Below are 6088 nucleotides of genomic sequence, written 5' to 3'. Positions count from 1 at the left end.
TCAGGAAAATGATAAATAACAGGAGTTCCGTCCATTCATCGTCGACAACGCCAAGTAATCGGACGTAAGTGCTCTCTATCCCGTTACCGTAATCGAGTACCACGAATATCGAGTACCGTTAGTTTTTTTCCCCTCCCTGGGTTTTTTCGCCGCGCATCTATCTCACCGTGGATAAAGTGAATAAATATCAGTGAGAGAAGAAAAGTTAGCCTCAAAGGCAGGCAAAGTGGCTGGCTTTCGATTTTCGTCGAACCAGCGCCATTACGGGCATCCATGGTCAATCGCACACTAATTGGTATTGGTGTGACCCGCCGTTCGTTAGTGTGAAGAAGCGTTCCAGACTACTCCTTGGTGGTGTGTGATACACTATCTCGTTTGTGCCGAGCACACAGCACGCGATCGGGTGATCGCTGAGTACAGCAGCACCGGTGTGTGCAATTAGGTATTTTTAGAAATAAATATATTTTAAGATTTGATAGAAGTAAGATTTCAATAAAATATAGTAGTGGTATTTCATGTAATTGCCGACTATGGCAAATAGAGAGGGATCTCCTAGTATGGAGGTCTCTTACAATGAAAATATTGAGACTCCCTCGGTTGCCCAGAAAGGGGCCGGAAAGTCGTTAAAACGCGTAACAGAAGATGTATCTTCTGAAGAAGATTCAACCAACACTAAAAAGCCCCCCTCCAAGAAATCCGCAAATCTCTCCTCTCAATCGCTTCACCCTCCTGTTTCCACTCAACCTTCGACGTCGCATTCCTCATCTGTTGTCTCCGATCCCCCTCAACCATCCAATTCCTCTTCCCCTTCTAACGACACCGTTCCCGCGCAAACCTCGTCCTCGTCCTCCCCTTCTGTTGTGTCCTCTCCCCGGGTCAAGGTTTATCCAGAAGATGCACCTGGAACTGGTCCCTGGGTTGTTTTCTTCCGGCCCAAACCAAACGGAAAAGCGCTGAATGTTATTCAGATCACGAAAGATCTGACAAGATACTCCTCCGTGATCGAAGTTTTGAAAGTTAGACCGAACAAACTGCGTGTTATCGTGGGTGATCGGAAACATGCAAACGATATTGTGATCGACCAGAGGTTCAGCCTGGAGTATCGTGTCTACGTGCCGTCCCATGAGAAACGAGAAATTTTGAGTGCTTTATCCAGACGCTGTTATGTCATTACCTTTGTCTGGGTCCCTTCACATTGCTCAATTCCGGGTAACGAGAGGGCTGACTCATTAGCAAAGGTTGGTGCAATTGAAGGCGACATTTATCAGCGTCAAATCGCCTTCAATGAATTTTATTCTTTAGTCCGTAAAAATACCATCGCAAACTGGCAACGTAAATGGAACGAAGATGAATTGGGCCGGTGGTTTCACGCGATTATCCCTAAGGTTAGCCTCAAACCATGGTTCAAAAGTCTGGACTTGAGTCGGGACTTTATTCGCACCTTCTACCGACTCATGTCCAATCACTGTTCGTTAGACGCGTCACTCTTTCGTTTCAATCTGGCCGGTAGCAATCTCTGCATTTGTGGCCGAGGTTACCACGACATCGAACACGTTGTTTGGTCGTGTGAGGTGTATCTTGTTGCCAGATCGAATTTAGAAAACTCCCTTCGGGCTAGAGGAAGGCAGCCCAATGTGCCGGTGAGAGATGTGTTGGCTCGGTTAGACCTTGATTACATGTCCCAAATATATGTTTTCCTTAAAGCTATCGATGTTCGTGTGTGATTATCCTTATATCCTTATACCCTGCTTTTCTTCCTTTACGAGTAATTAGTCCCCTTGCTTTAATCAGGAGAACAAGTTGAAATGTAAATTCACAATAGATATACGAATTGATTTAAGAATTAAGTGTGTGTGATTATCAACATTGTAATAATTTCCTTATATCCCATCCTTTTCCTGAAAAATTATGTCACCCTTCTAAACTCGAGTCCACCGCGAGTAATCGGTTTCCCACATTACTAACCATAGATTTTAGAAAATTGTTTGTATATATATAGTTTCAAAAACATATTTAAGAATCCGGCTCCTTTAAACTTATGTAACTGAGCCTGTAAAATAAAACAAATTAAAAAAAAAGGAGTTCCGTCCAAAGGAATACCCGGAAGACTCATTCATTATGTACTTGAGACGAGAATTCGAAAAGAGTGGACAAAAATCGAGTTGTTTTCTTCAACAGAATCCAGGCAAATAAAACAACGCGATGCGACTTCTTTTTGCCGTCAAAATCCATCAAATATATACCGTGATTTTGTGTTCTTAAAGAAAATGTTCATCTAAATTTATACTCTCGCCTTCAAAATAGCTTCTTTCTAAAACACTTTTAATAGCTGTGTTTATGAATTGCCATCATTTCACGCAGCGATTTTTTTATGTCTTCAATGTAAAATCAGGCCCCGTCAATGCGAAATGTCAAAGCGAAGCGGTAACTTGGCTTCAGTCCTTTGATTGCGATGGAATTTTTAGGAAAATTGAGCTCGTTTGACACTAGTCGTGCTGTGACTTTTCTTATGCCTAAAACAAAAAAAAAAACATATTTCAGCGAGAAAATTATGTTCTATCAATACATAAATCATTAAACTATCCATCTATGAGGTTTACCACCAGATAAGAGCGCTGATCTCAACAGTGTAGAAAAGTATATTGATTCCACAGAAGCTAGAATATCTCAGATTGTAGCACAGGATGTTGCGTTTGCGTTCGGCGACTACAATCAATTTGATTTAGTGTGGAACGCTCCACCTTCCATTGACTGCTTACGATCTCGTCTTTCACTGCTTCCTCGGCCTTACACGATGTTTTTTGTTTCCATGGACTAACACAGCTCAATTCAGTGCTGAACAGGAATGGTCGCTTGATAGATCTAGTGCTCGCAAATGATGCTGTATTATCAAGGTGCTTGAAGCCACTGATCTTGTTATCCCGCTCCCTATCAATCATCCAGCATTAGAGGTAGACGTCAATCTACCGTCGCCAATCGAATTTGAAGATGTACCAGATCTGAGTTGTCTCAACTTCCAGAAAGCTGATTCCGCTGCATTGAGTAGAGCAATAGTTCAGGTTGAGTGGGAATTTCTGGAAACCATCGAGGATATGGATACTGCCGTTGCCCAGTACACCGATAGCATGTCTCGTATCATCGCTGATTGTGTACCAGCGATGCATTCAATGACCGTACGTCCTCCGAAGTGCAAGTGGCTGCTGCCATTTCGAATTACCAGACATCTTTCGAGTTACCAGAGCGGTTGAGGAGACTGCGATCAGAAAATTGAAATATTCTTTGACTTCCGGGCCGAACGGTATTCCTTCTTGTGTGCTGAAAAAATGTGCCTCAAGTTAAGCGTACCCTCTATCGGTCCTCTACGACACCTCTCTACAGCGGAGTACGGTTCCTTCGGTATGGAAACAGTCATTGTGAATGATGCTGTGTTTTCCCGTTGCAAAAACAATCTATCTTCAGATCAGCAGGAATTTTCCCAAAAAGATCAGTCGCTAACAATTTGGTCAACTTTGTTTCTTTTTATCTGCCCCGCATGGAGCAAGGCACTCAGGTGGACGCAGTGTATACAGACCTTAAGGCCGCTTTCGACCGTATCGTTCACAAAATTCTGATAGCAAGGTTGAACAAACTCGATATTTCCTCAGATTTACGATATGGTTGTATTCGTATCTAACAGATCGGTGGATGTGTGTGAAAATTGGACCTACGCAGTCTGTGACTTTCTCCAATACCTCGGGAGTGCCTCAAGGAAGCAACCGTGGCCCATTGTTATCCTCATTGTTCATCAACGAAATGTTCTTACTATTTTCACCTGGATGCAGCTTATTCTACGCGGATGACGTAAATATTTATATGGTAATCAGCAAACGCTCTTGCCCTATGCTTCAGAATATGGTCGACTGTTTTGAAGAATGGTTTTTTTTACTCTATTATAGTGACTTTCAACACTTTTGGCTGGTTCGTCATTCTTTACTACCGTTTTGGAAGAATATCGGGAGTGCGAATTAAACTCGTAATCTTTAGTGTGAGAGGTATGGATGTTACCACTACGCTAGATCGCATCCATTTGAAGAAAGATGCTCATGAAAAATAAAATGTCGATCAGCATCTCGAAATGCAGTACTATTTCGTTCCATCGGAAGCTGAGGCCAAATTGCGTTTGGCACCTCCATCTTTGGCCAAGTTCTATCGCGAGTAAACCGCATCCATGATTTTGGAGGACCCTTGATAATGCACTCAGCTTCCGACTGCATTTCAGCGAAATAATCACTAAAGCCTGAATGAGCCTACCTTTCCCTGACAAATCCCGGGTAGGCCTATAGGTTTACTAAAGAACTCGTTGTCGCGAATAATCCGCTCGCAGATCATCCGCTCTTGGATTTTTGTCGCGAATTTTATTTATTTTTTCAAACGACTTCCATTCTGTATTCCGTTCGAGTTTTTTCTGCATTTCGTTCTCTCCGAACATTAAATATGCAAAACGTTCGAAATAGGGAAAGCGAAATTATAACTCGAACGAAATAATGGTTTCGAACGGCGGAATGCAGAATCGGGGTGCATATAATTACTTATTGACTCGAAAAATTGTTTCAATAGCCTAAAAATTGCGATGTGAGATGAGGATAGTCACGCTCACACGACTATGTGTTATGCTCTTCTCTCCCAATCCCATTTCTTTTCTGCAGCCGAAATGAACGAAGCATGTACTAAAAATCAAAGTATTGATAAGACCAAGACCAAGACCAAGAGATCATTCAGAAATGAGCATGGGTTATGAAATATTCCGAAAATTAAACAGGTAACCTTAACATAAAATTTTAATGAAAATGTGAAAAGAATAGATAAGAAAAAATGGTACTTACGTATTTGCCGCCGCAGCGCAATATTAATCTTTTAATTTTTTTTTAATTATTTATTCAACAAATCAACAAATCAAGGTATACAGAACCCTAATGACGCTTACGTACTAATTATAATTAAAAACTTATTAGCTAATAGGACTGTTTGCTATTGAAGTGATGTATCGCTTCTTAAGTACTGTACGAGATACACAGAAATCAAAACAAATACTGTGCCTATTGAATATTCGACACATACTCGAGAATGGCTCATGATAACCGTAGTTCGTGCGTGACAACGGTATTTGAAGAAAGTTGTGAGACCTCAGATTTCTTTGCTGAATGTTGAAATTCACAAGCTGTAAAAGTTCTGAGCAATCAATGTGCGACAGTAACAGGTCAGAGATGAAGCAAATTTTGGCCACGTATCGACGATTAGACAAAGAATCCAGTCCGATGAGTTTGCAGCGATCTTCGTAACTGGGGAGTGTCGTATTCAGGTTTCCAATTTTCAACTACTCAATCCAACAATAATTCAGAGACTGAACTCTAATTTCAATGAGCTCATTATTAAAGGGATATTAACATCTTGCTTTTGCCAAATTGTCAGCTCTCCATATTCTGTTGTATGTTCATGAGAGAATGAGATCGGTTTTTACTTCCGATTCCCTCACTCTGCAATACTCTCATGTTAAGAAGCATTATTCATTTTCCTTTCACTCATTGCTATTCATAGAGAGTTCTATATCTCTGATTCCTTAAACTCAGATTCGTCAAGTATCGTATCAAAACTGCAGAACAGACGAATCACTAATTATTTATATTCCTAGAAACTTCTGAACCGATAAACTTAACTAGTATTTGTTATTGTTATCTCATCTCCCACAGGGAGGTTGTTGGGATCACTCCAAGGTAGATGCCGTAGAGCAAATTTGACAAATTTGCGTTGGATAGTTTCTAAACGCAGGAATCTGTTGTGGTAGTATGGTGACCAAACAATCGATGCGTATTCGAGTATCGAATGGACCAGGGAACAATATACGGCTTTTATACAGTTTATGTCCCTAAAATGTTTTGTTGTACGAAACATATCATGAGTTTACTATTTCGTGATGAAATTTGTTTTGAGATCAATGTAATGGGGGCGAAGTCCTCATTTAACCAGGATAAGGAATCGAGGCGGCACCAAGCCGCCGAGGTGACGCAATCCGAGTAGGGCGCCGACCCGCCGTCGGAAGCGGCGGCCTCTC

The sequence above is a fragment of the Toxorhynchites rutilus genome, chromosome 2, assembly GCF_029784135.1.
Source record: "Toxorhynchites rutilus septentrionalis strain SRP chromosome 2, ASM2978413v1, whole genome shotgun sequence".
NCBI lineage: Eukaryota > Metazoa > Arthropoda > Insecta > Diptera > Culicidae > Toxorhynchites > Toxorhynchites rutilus.
The sequence above is the reverse complement of the archived record's forward strand: the minus strand, read 5'-3'. Positions refer to the sequence as shown.